This window comes from Euleptes europaea, chromosome 14 (assembly GCF_029931775.1).
Source record: "Euleptes europaea isolate rEulEur1 chromosome 14, rEulEur1.hap1, whole genome shotgun sequence".
NCBI classification, from domain to species: Eukaryota; Metazoa; Chordata; class Lepidosauria; order Squamata; family Sphaerodactylidae; genus Euleptes; species Euleptes europaea.
Window position 1 is genome coordinate 39390514 of NC_079325.1, and position 12405 is coordinate 39402918.

The window sequence follows — 12405 nt, forward strand, 5'->3', positions numbered from 1 at the left end:
CACAGTGGCCGATCGGTTTCTCTGCAGGGCCAACAAGAGGGCACAGAGGTCGAGGCAGTGACAATTGCAGAGGAGGGTAGAATGTTCCTTATTTCTTTTTTATATTGGGTTTTAGATCCCTCCCCCCACTGGTTTCAGTTCTCTGCTTATTGCACTTGGTTTTGTAGATACCATTGTTCATGCTGGATGCTTTTTTATACACGATTTATGCAATATTTGTGCATGCAGGATGTGACTTGTATGCATAAATTGTGTATAATCTTGATTTATTTAATGCACAAATAACATTGAACAATGTATAAATAAGAGGGGAAAGAGAGCAAGGAAATGGAAATAAAGAATAATGGGTTGATTCTCAGAAGGGCAAAGCAAAATTGAAACTGGGGTTTTGGATCAAAATAGGGAAGAGAAATTCAAAATACTCTGGATGCTGGGAGGGGTAGTGGTTACACAGGTCTGCTTTTTGAAAATTGAGGCTTTTGCAGCTTCCTATCTTTGCCCCCCAAGAACAGGGACCCTTGTTTGCCATTGGCAATAAGGGATGGGAGAGTGCTAGCTTTTCTCCGGGTGTCTGTTTCTCTTCATCAAATCTATTTTCCTCATTCTTGTCTCCCTGTCAGATCTTTAAAAGCTAATGAGCCAGTTCCTGGGTGACCTTCCCCTTGATAAACTAGTGGAGATTGAGATGTAGGATATTAACTAATTTTGCTGGTACCCAACATGCTGCCACTCGCTGAATGGCTGGATCTGTATGCCAGGCCTACAGGGTGAATTCTGTTGTGTGTGGGAGGAATCTAATATTTGGTTCTTATTACTATGTGTGCATCTGGTTCTTGTTCAACCAGGAGTCCAGTAGGCCAGATAAAAAAATTTAGATATGTATTATGTGGGGGCTCCTTTCCCTCTCTCCCCTGGGTAACGTGCTCAGTTATGACGACCCATGGAAGATTCCAGAACTTTCCCTCTCCTGCCTTCATGATCCCTTCATGGGTCTCCTCACAGATATCATACCCCTGACTGGACCAATGCTTAGACATCTGAATGTCTAAAGACTTGGAAAACTAGCAGACGACTCTTGTAATGTTTCATATTGTAAGAACAAGAAGAAGAGTTGGTTTTTATATCCTGCCCTTCTCTGCCATTAAGGAGCCTCAAAGCGGCTTACACTTGCCTTCCCTTCCTCTCTCCAAAACAGACACCTTGTGAGATAGGTGGGGCTGAGAGAGTTCAGAGAGAACTGTGACTGGCCCAAGATAATCCAGCAGGGCTCATGTGGAGGAGTGGGGAAACCAACCCGGTTCACCAGATTAGAGTCGGCTGCTCATGTAGAGGAGTGGGGAATCACACCCGGTTCTCTAGATTAGAGTCCACCACACAGGTACCATGCAGGTACTGGGTACTGCCTTAAGCCCTGTGTGGCAGCCTTGTTTTCTGGCGGGTGTGTTCTGCAACACGCCAGCATATATATTTTTGTTTCCCTATGGAGTTACATTTGCTAATTGCTTGAAAAAATAGAATCATTACTCCAATGGTTAATCTTGCTTTTTCATTTGTATATATGAGCCTCGTGCTGCTTTTTTCATTAGTCAATACTATTTCAGCATAGGTTTCTTATTTCCTTAGTTCACTAAACTATGGCTCAGAAGCTATCTACTTTCAGCTATTCAAGCTCTGACTGAGATAAGATCTTAAATTTATTACCTAAGAAGCACAATGAACAACCAAAAGCAGTCCCTAGGGATTTCTCTTTAGTAATCAACAACTTGAAATGTAGCATTAGAACTGAGTCTCACACCATGAAATTATTTACAGGCAGATATTATTCCCCGCGGCTTGAGGATCCAAAAAGCCCCAGCACTTTATCAACATAACAAGGAGTTTAATGATAGATGGATTGCGATTTTAAACAAATGCTCCATAGATCTCATGACATCATAGAAGAATCTTTGAAAGAAACTGACCTAGCTAAGAAGGAAGCAAATAGGATTAAGGAGGAATTAAAGGAATCTACTACAGAAGATACTTTTTCCACACAAATTGCCAAGAATAGAACAGGAACTGGAGAAATATGTCAATAACACAGAAACTTACAAAACAAGGAAGTTTTCTCGTGACCTGGAGGATTATGCTCAAAACCGGGTTTATTTTTGGGCTGGTCAAGGTAGCCGCAGACCTCAGAGGAATTTTCCCAGACAGTCCTCCCCCCGTGAAGGCTCTTCCTCGGAACGAGGCTTTTCTAATGCATCCAGCTCAGATTCTTATGGATCGTCATATTCCTTGCGATAAGGGAGAAGGGATTTTTATTATGCCCCGCGCCCACGGGGACGACAGAAGAAACCAATGCCATAATCAATCTTTCTAACCGTGTTTTCACTTGTAAGGAAATGCAAGTCTTAAGCTTAGGGATTGGGTTTGTACCCACTCCCACATATTCCAGGTTTCAAACGCGAGTAGACCTTTATAAGTTTTTTAGAAATATTAAACTGAAAGAATGTTTTCAAGGTTCTAGTTTTCAACACTCCCTTCAAGCCTACTCTACCTTTACACCTAAGAACCCAAGTCATCACATACTTACCTTTCAGTCTTTAGTCCTTAGGGACATTGGTAAACTAGAGACACAAAGCTAGCGAACTGGGAGACAATCCCAATTTTTCTAAGGATCAACAACAAATTCTTTCAGATCTGATGAAGGATGATTCTATTATTTTCCGCCCTGCGGATAAGGAAGGTGGACTTGTGGTGTTAAATAAATCTGAATATGACAGGGAGAATAATAGACAGCTCTCCAATGAGTTTTTCTACAAGAAGATTAGCTATGACCCCACCCCTTCCATGGTTCAGATCATTAGGACTACTGTCTATGAAGGTTTGGCGCTTGACTTTATTAACAAAAAACGGCAGAATTTCTAACTCCTCAACAGTATAGAACCCCTATCTTTTACACCTTACCTAAGGTGCACAAATCTCTTACTTCTCCTCCTGGCAGACCTATAATTAGCACAGTAGGGTCTGCTTTAGAACCCATTTCCAGATTCATTGAGTCATTTTTACATGCCTTTTCCATAGAAACTCCAACTTATATTGCAGATACTAAACATTTAATATCCCAGATAGAAGGCTTGCAAATTCCTCCTGAAGCTGTTTCGGCCACTCTTGATGTAACATCCCTCTACACAAACATTCCCTTAGAGGAAGCCAGGATTATTATAGAAGAGCGTCTCTCTTCCCGTACAGTGCAGGACCCTCCAACTCATTTCCTCCTGAGTTTGGTAGACATCATCTTTGAGAAAAATTATTTTTTCAGGTACAAGCAACAATTTTATTTACAAGTGAAGGGTGTCACTATGGGTGCGGCATGTGCCCCATCCATTGCTAATCTGTGCATGGTCCAATTTGAAAAAGATCACCTCCTGCCACAGTCTTCAGTTTTTTTGCAGCACGTCTTATTTTACCGGAGATTTGTTGATGATCTTTATCTAGTGTGCAAATCTTCTGAATCTTATTAATTTATATGCTCATGGATTAACACCTTAAATCAACACCTTACGTTCTCTGGGGATTCCAGCTCCACTTCTATTCCTTTCTTGGACGTTGAGGTAGCTCCATCTGACACCAACAAACTTACTGTCAAGCCTTATAACAAACCGACTGATAGAGGTGGAGGACTTCACTTTCATTCTCACCACCCGGCGCATCTACGCATGAACTTACCATATAGTCAATTTTTGCGCCTGAAACGCAATGCCACTCAGTCTGAGGACTTTATTATAGCTGCACAGTCTTTGGCACGAAACTTAAAGTCCAGGCAATATCCAGATCCAGTTCTAAATCAAGCCTTTGAAAAAGCATCCCTTGTGGATCGTTCCCAACTAATCACTCCAAAATCTTCACAACCATCTTGTCCCAGACTGACAGCCTTGTTCAATTTCACTCATTTGTCTTATGACATCAAAAGGATTATCCAACGACACTGGCACGTCATCAAGCACATTCCTGGCTGTGCTGATTTTCCAATCTTAGGATTCACAAGAACCTTTGCCCTTAAAGATCATGTCATCAAGACAGATATGTATGCACCTATGGAACGTTCTCTAGCCCATGGCCATTTTAAATGTAATGGATGTGCTGCCTGTCCATTCAGCCTTCCAGTCAAACAGGTTACTTCTACCAACGGCAAATTTACGTATACCTTGAGGCAGTTATCGAATTGTGCTTTGTCCCAGATCATTTATGCCCTTGTTTGTTCTTGTGCTGATCCTAAAATGTACATAGGATGTACCATTAGACAAATTCGGTTAAGAATTGGTGAGCATCGTGCAAGGATCAGGACCAAAACAAAAGACGTGCCAGTCATAGAGCAATTCATAAGCCAGGGCCACACGGATCAGGATCTCAAGTTTTTTGTTCTGTGGCAATATCATCCCAAACCCATCCCATCATTTCAGGCACAAGATGTCAAAAAAATTTGAATAGACAAGAACGTAGGTTCATATATCTCTTTAAAACACTAGCACCAGGTGGCTTGAACACTGAGTTCGATCTCTCATGCTTCCTCTAAACAGACACACTTTCCCTTTAACTTAGGAACCAGCCAGCTGCTTACAGTTGGCAGCTGCATGCACTAAAAGCTAGCAGACCCTAGGTATCTTCACACTAAGAAACCATTTGGTGTCACACGATTTGCTTCCATGGAGTTGGTAAGCTTATTAATTTACATGCTTTTGACCATTTTCAGGTAACTTGTAAGTTTGTCAGCAATCCATTTAAAACATTATTATGTCTTGTTGTACTTTAGAAATGCTCATGAATTTTCTGCATGACTGTCTGACAGCACCTCCCGTTCTGTTGGCAAGCTGATGAAGGTCATCGACCGAAACGCGCATACTTGCTACTGGTTGCTGTTTGAAGAATGTTGCTTGTTTCTTGGTGCTTAATGTGACTGCACAGTCTGTGGTGTACATACTGAATTTGCAAACTGCTTTACTAGGTTGATACCTGCACACATGGTATTTGAGAGAATTATACTAACCAGTATTACAACAAGAACCTATTATACCAGATGTTTGAGTAATTGAGAATAGAATTTACAACATATACACATGCCTGGTTGGGTTTGAACTGTTTGTATTTGTAATCATTAATGTATTTCTGTAAATGTGTGCAGGTTTACAAAGGGTTTTAATTAACCACTGATGAAGGCCCCATAGGCCGAAACGTGTTTGGTATGTGGTTATAGTTATCAGCCTCAGGAAATGCCATTGTGCTATTTTAATGTTTTTTAAATAATTTTAACTTTTATATAGCGCTTCTAATAAATTATACTTTCAGTATACATAGACTTATACATATTTTCCTTTCACCCAACCTTGGGTACCTAGCTTTTGTTTTTAAATTGGGTTTTATTCCCCTCCGTTTTTCTTCCACATACTGAATTTGCTACTGGTTGCTACTTGATGAATGTTGCTTATTTCTTGGTGATTAATGTGACTACACAGTCTGTGCTGTATATGTTGAAGAGGCTTTTTAGCGTACTGAAAGCCCTGTGTGGCTGATATATTCACATACACATATAATCTTTCGTCTTAAGCCCTACGTGGCAGATTTCTTTTTGCACATATTTGTCTCCCTGCGGGGTTGCCTTTTTTGTTAATGCTTTAGTTCTATTACTAATTTTCAGCCCGGTGAGGCTATTTTGTGGTTAACTGAAACAAGTTATACAATTTATTGCTTTAAGCCCTGCACGGCAGTTCATAAATTACAAGCCTGGTTGAGGCTGTTATCAGGTAACTGTTTTAAGTTAGTATTTATTGCCTTAAGCCCTGCGTGGCAGCCTTGTTTTCTGACGGGTGTGTTCTGCAACACGCCAGCATATATATTTTTGTTTCCCTATGGAGTTACATTTGCTAATTGCTTGAAAAAATAGAATTATTACTCCAATGGTTAATCTTGCTTTTTCATTTGTATATATGAGCCTCGTGCTGCTTTTTTCATTAGGGTTAGGGTTAGGGTTACTATTTCAGCATAGGTTTCTTGTTTCCTTAGTACCTGGAAGTTGGCAACCCTAATGCCATACCTTCATCAGGGAAGGAGCACATAGCCAGGCTGACGTGGAAAATCCTAAAAAAAATGTGGGTTCATATGTATCCTGTGTGTGTGTAAAGTGTTGTTGGCAACCCTAACTATGGGGGTTACGTACCGTCCATGATGGGGGAAGTCCCTGTGTGGGAGCACTGTTTGATTACTATAGCATTCTGAAATAGGGAAGTTTTGTATCTAAGGAATGTGCTTTGTGGGGCTGGCACAGAGCAAGCCAAGTCACACATAAAATAGGAAGTTGGACTGTGAAGTTCTTCTGTACCCTTTTCAACCTTTGAGTCAACCTTTGAGAATGGGGAAGTGAGATTTTTAACTAGCAACCAGAATGTATATGCTAAACTGAATTTATACATATAGTGAATATATATTGTTTCAGATTGGTGGAGGAAAGTGAGCTTGAAGAATAGCAAATAGCAAACCACATTGCACTTTCTCGTTAAGATAAAATATTAAAAGACAGTGGTTTTTGTCTACAAAGCACCTGGGAAATTGCTTGTGCCCCTTAAAAAGGTGCTGCAGCAAGCAACTGTCTTCTCAGATTCCCTTTGATTTATGGTTAATTAAGGGATTAATTAATGGGGCCTCTGCTGCTGTGAAGCCAGAAGCGGAATTCTGCCTCCATCAGCTAATGAGTGATAGATGAAGGCACCTTGAACTAGTCTGGTGATGTCCTCTTCCCCATTAGGCCATCACAGTCTCGAAGGTCAATTTATCATGCTCTTGCAGGTTTATACATTCATACTCTGAACAAGAATACAGGGAAGATAGATAGGTGGTCTTGGTGGCTGGTCTTGAAGGCTGACCAAGAACGTGAGGCAATTCTTTGATTCAGAATAACGTGTACCTTGAGGTTCCCCAAAGCCTGAGCCTGCCTTGCTTTTAGAGGTGGTGTAAAGGCCCACATGTTCAACTCAGCTGTGTTTCCCCCCCCACTGATACACCCTTCTAACAACAGGGATAATGTAAAGGCTAGAGATACCAGTCGTTGAGCATCTGTTTTGCAAGCAGAAGGTCCCAGGCTCAGTCCCTGGCATCTCCAATTAAAGCAACAAGCGTTGGGAAAGTCCTTCCTTTACCTGATCCTGGAGAGCTACTGCCACGCTGGAGAAGACTGTACTGGAGTAGATGGACCAATGACCTTGCTTGGTAGAAGGCAACTCGGCCTGACCTAGATGGCCCAGGCTAGCCCAGTCTCCTCAGATCTTGGCTGCTAAACAGGGACAGCCCTCGTTAGTAATTGGATGGGAGACCACCAAGGAAGACTATGGTTGCTATGAAGAGGCAGGCAACGGCAAGCCACCTCTGAACATCTCTTGCCTTGAAAACCTTTATAGGGTCACCATAAGGCAGCTGTGACTCAATGGTACTTTCTGCCTCCAGAAGACAACTTCTCATGTTCATACAAGCCTGGCCCTACCTGGAGACATTCCACAACCATTCCTGTTATCCTGTTGGCATGTGTGAACTGCCTCTAAGACGTCTTAGCTGAAGATAACTTTTTTTATGCCATAGTTGTTATTTCCTACATTGGTTGTCATGGGAAACGTTGCTGTGTCATATATAAATTAGTGTGGAAGCCAGGCCGGGGAAGAAACCAGAGGCTGCCGGAAGACGCATACACAATGGGGCCTAGAGTATTGGCCTGCAGCAAGAAGGTAACGGCTTTTAGTGGGTATAAGCAGGGATACCACATTGATTCAGACTATTGGTCTACCTATCCCAATAGTGCTGGAACTCAAGAAGAACCCTGCTGAATGGGACCAAAGGTGTATCCAGTTCAGTATCCTGTTACCCTAGAGTTTCCAGGTCCCTCTTTACCACCGGTGGGAGGTTTTTGGGGCGGAGCCTGAGGAGGGTGGGGTTTGAGGAGGGGAGGGACTTCAATGCCGTAGAGTCCAATTGCCAAAGCGGCCATTTTTTCCAGGTGAACTGATCTCTATCGGTTGGAGATCAGTTGTAATAGCAGGAGATCTCCAGCTGGTACCTGGAGGTTGGCCACCCTATGTTACCCACAGTGGCCAGATGCTTCTGGGAAGCCTCTAAGCAGGGTGCAAAAGTGACCTGGCATTTGTTCTTCTGCCTTTGTACATATTATTGTATAAATTAGACTAGCCCTGGTAGAGAAGGCCATTTGGGAGAGAAAGAAAACTTCTTTTATCTCATGGGCAGCAGCTTTCCCCCCTCTCCACCTGCATTTTATCCTCACAACAATGCTTTGACAGGCTGGTTAGGCTGAGTGTGCATGGCTGGCCCATAGGGTTGCCAACCTCCAGGTGGTGGCTGGAGATCTCTTGCTATTACAACTGATCTCCAGCCGATAGAGATCAGTTCACCTGGAGAAAAGGGCTGCTTGGGCAACTGGACCCCAGCCTTCCCCAGGCTCCACTCCAAAAATCTGTAGGTATTTCCCAACCCGGAGCTGGCAACCCTACCAGAGGGTATTAAAGCATCTTACAGAACATTTTCCAGACAAACCAAATTAAACAATAGAATTCAAACAAAGAAGATAACAAACAAAGCAAACCTATCCTGAGCTGATGCTCATTCACTGGACTGGCTATCGTAGGCCTCAGACTGCATGAGCCAAGGGCCAATATCATAGCCCTTTGGCTCATGCCCTTGACTACACCCATACTTTTATGCCGGCAGACAGGAAGGAGACAGAAGCTCAGCCAGATGTTCTGCAGCTGGCAAGATATTCCCCAAAACTCACTCCCTCTGCTGGGGAGGTGGAGATAAACAAGGACCAGCTACAGAAGAAGCCAAACCCCTTTCCTGGTCCTAAGCAGGGAGACTGGGATTATACAGATATGGGGTATCCCCAACACAGATCACCCTCATAATCTTTGCTAGACTATAATTCCCAGGATCCTTTGGGTGAAACCAGTCCTGCTAAAGAAAGATAAATCTGATATATTGGTAGTTGGGGATATGTACTATATATGCCGTTGCCTTTGTCCCTGTTACATTTCATCCTTTCTTTTATTATCACCCCTTAGGGTTGCCAGTCTCCCATCCCCTTACTCTGTCCTCTCCAGGGCCCACTCCCAAAACGTCCAGGCATTTCAAGCCCAGAACTGGCAACCCTACCTAGGGTTGACTTAAACTGTAAATTCTTCAGGGCAGGGATTTGTCTTTTTTGGCTTCTGTTGCTGCACCATCACCATGCATGCTGGTGGTATTAGAGAAATCATGGTTGTCCCGTTAAATTATATTGATTTTTAAAATATATACACAGGTTTTCAGTACACTTGACATGCTTCTTCCACGTGTCTCCAAGAATAAACATTCTGTGCATGAATGGACTGTGGAGGAGGCAGGCTAGAAGTCTCCTCCAGATGAGTGGTACACACTGGCACAACCTGGAGGGTGACTTTGCTGAGTACTTGGGTCTCTCTCTCCCACTTCTACAGGCGCTCCTTCACCTGCAGCAGTCTGAAACAGGAGAAGCCAACGCAAACACCCTGTCCTTGATCCTCATTGTGGACCCATCAAGGAAACTGTTGTTTTATTCCTTCTGTGTCAAACTGTGGCGACTTGATGCGCTCCACTGAAGAAGTTGCTTGGCTCGGGCCCGGCCTGTAAACAAACCTGTGGGCAGGATATGCCAGAGGGGGTGTGCTCTCCACGGCCAGGAAGGGGGAAGGAAGGAGAGGATTCCAGTTGCAATGACGGGTGAGGAGGGAGGAGGTGGGGGCTTGATTCACTGAACAAACTTCAGCAAACAGGCAACCTTTGCACAGCCGCACGCCAACGAGAGCGCTGTCGGGTGGTGACAAGTGCGCTGTGGTGTCCGGGAGTCTCGCCCTGCTTTGCCTTCTGAAGGTAAGTGGCAGATGCCCATTGCTCCTCTCCCTGCCAGTCTCGGGAAATAGTCAGATGAATACGGAGGGATTCTCGTTTTGGACTGCACTGCAGATTGCCCCAGGGAAGCAAGCATGCAGGTGCTTCCCCATGGGGCTAGTTATTAGATGGACACATCTTTGGCCAGTTTCCAAAATGTTGCAATCCTGGGTAAGAAGAAAGAGAGAGAACACTTAGTAATACTTCATCTGCGGTGATTCCCCCCCCCCCATTTTTTGAGGCACTCTGGCAGGTATTGTTTCATTAATCTTTGCGACACCCTTGACAGGTAGGTCAGCCTGATTATCCTCTGATCACAGAGAAGAGGGAGGCTGAGAATGGCAGCTCGCCTGAGGCTGCCTCCTGCATTTTTGTGGCTGAGATGAGGTTCAAATCGAAGACCCGTTCTATAGCTTTCAGGCTACCTCAGATTCGTTTCATGCCTTGCAGGCTCATTGTGATTGGTGATTTAGCAAAGGGCAGCCTGCCCGGCCAGATGTCACTGGAAAGGTGGAGGAAGACCAGTCAGGGATGCTTTCGCGACAAAGCTAGCCTGCCTTAGAAGGAGGCTGGCCTCCTTTCAACCCACTGAGATCCCCCATTGGTGCAAAACTGAAATAAGTGTGTGGGGGATGGAAAGGATCCCGGTTTGCTTGTACAAATTAGAAGGTTTGTTTGTTTTCCCCGTTTTGAATTATGTTGGATTTGGGTTTGTTTTTAAAAATGAGCAAGAAGCTTAGCAAGTGAATAGTTTCATGTTATTGCCTTAAAAATTAATGGTCAAGACTCATGTGGCACTTTCACACATGCCGAATAATGCACTTTCAATCCCCTTTCAAAGCATTTTGAAGCTGGATTTTACTGTGTGAAATGGCAAAATCCACTTGCAAACTATTACGGGCGAAAACGCACGGTCGCTTTAGCCTCCTTTATTCCCTGTTTCAGCCAGGATTCAGCCAGGATCGGACGCATGCGTTTCGCCGAACGTGCATTCAATCCTGGCTGAATCCTGGCTGAAACAGGGAATAAAGGAGGCTAAAGCGACCGTGCGTTTTCGCCCTATCGTTAAAGTGCATTGAAAGTGCATTATTCAGCATGTGTGAAATTGCCCAGGGAGGTTTTTTTTAAAAAACACATTCCTCAAAATCAAAATTGTGAAAAATAGTTGAAATTCTTTGATTGAATTCTGAATGTTTTAAAGTGGATGTGAATTTTCATCCCTTCCCGCAACAATTCCAAAATTTCTAATCCTCTTTGTCTTTGGGGTGCCCGACATCCAATTTCTTCAGTGAAACGTCTTTTGTTTCTGACAAACACCAGGGAAGTAACTGAAAATGCTCAGAACTGCTACGGAGACCCTGAACTCCGCCTCACCAAAAATAAGGGACTCCTATCAGTGCTGAGCTGCATAAAACAGCCTGTGGACATATTCTTGAATAATAATTTGACATCACGTTTATTTGTAGGGTTACTTTTACTGTTGCCAGTTTTGTCTTGAAAACATCCAAACCTGTCAATAAAACATTAACGTTAAAAACAATAACTATAACAACAATTACATGGATTATGTCATATAAAACTGACTTATGAAGTAACTAACCATTTCACACATAACAAAGCACACAACACACATGTACTTTGTTGTCCTGTCCCCATCCTGTGTCAGATATAACACAGTCACACATCAGTTGTGGGTTCTCCTCATCCCTGCACGTGTGGTGCCAGTTTCAGACAAGGGCTGTGCTGTGTGTGCAGAAGGGGTTCCAGTCTTTCCCTTTGCTCCATTTTCCCAACCTGAAGAAGTCTCGGTGGGCGATCTTCGAGAAAACCCACAAATTACCTTGGGATACCTGTGGGTTTCCTCAACAGGCCAAATGCCCCAGACTGTTGGAGGTCAGAAAAAAGATGTTGGGAGAATCCCTTCTCCCCATGGGCCATGGTCCTGATTCAAATTAGACACCACATGTGCAGGAATTGAGGAGAAACTACAATTTACACGTGACTGTGTTATGTCTCAGACAGGTTGGGGGCACCAAACACAGCCTCTATTTGGTAATGTATTCAAAGAACTTAATCATATCTCAATAAGCTTAAAACAATCCTGTAAGGCAGGTCAGTATTGCAGATGGAGGGGAGCTAAAGCTGAGGATGGAGAGGCCATTTTAAGCAACTTCTCGGCAGAGGCAAGATTTGAACCAGGTGTTCCCAGTTCCCAGCTGACCCTCTTAACCACCTTGCTGTGACAGCCAGCTGACCCTTGTTAGTGGTTGTCATGACAATCAGGTGTTTTTTTTGGGGGGGGGATATATCTGTCGGTCCTGGTTAGTCTTTGTATGGGAGATCACCAAAGAAGTTCAGGGTCACGACGCAGAGGCAGGCAACAGCAAACCACTTCTGAACGACTCTTGCCTTAAAAAGCCCAAGGGGTTGTTACAAGTCGGCTGTGACTTGACGGCATTTCCCACC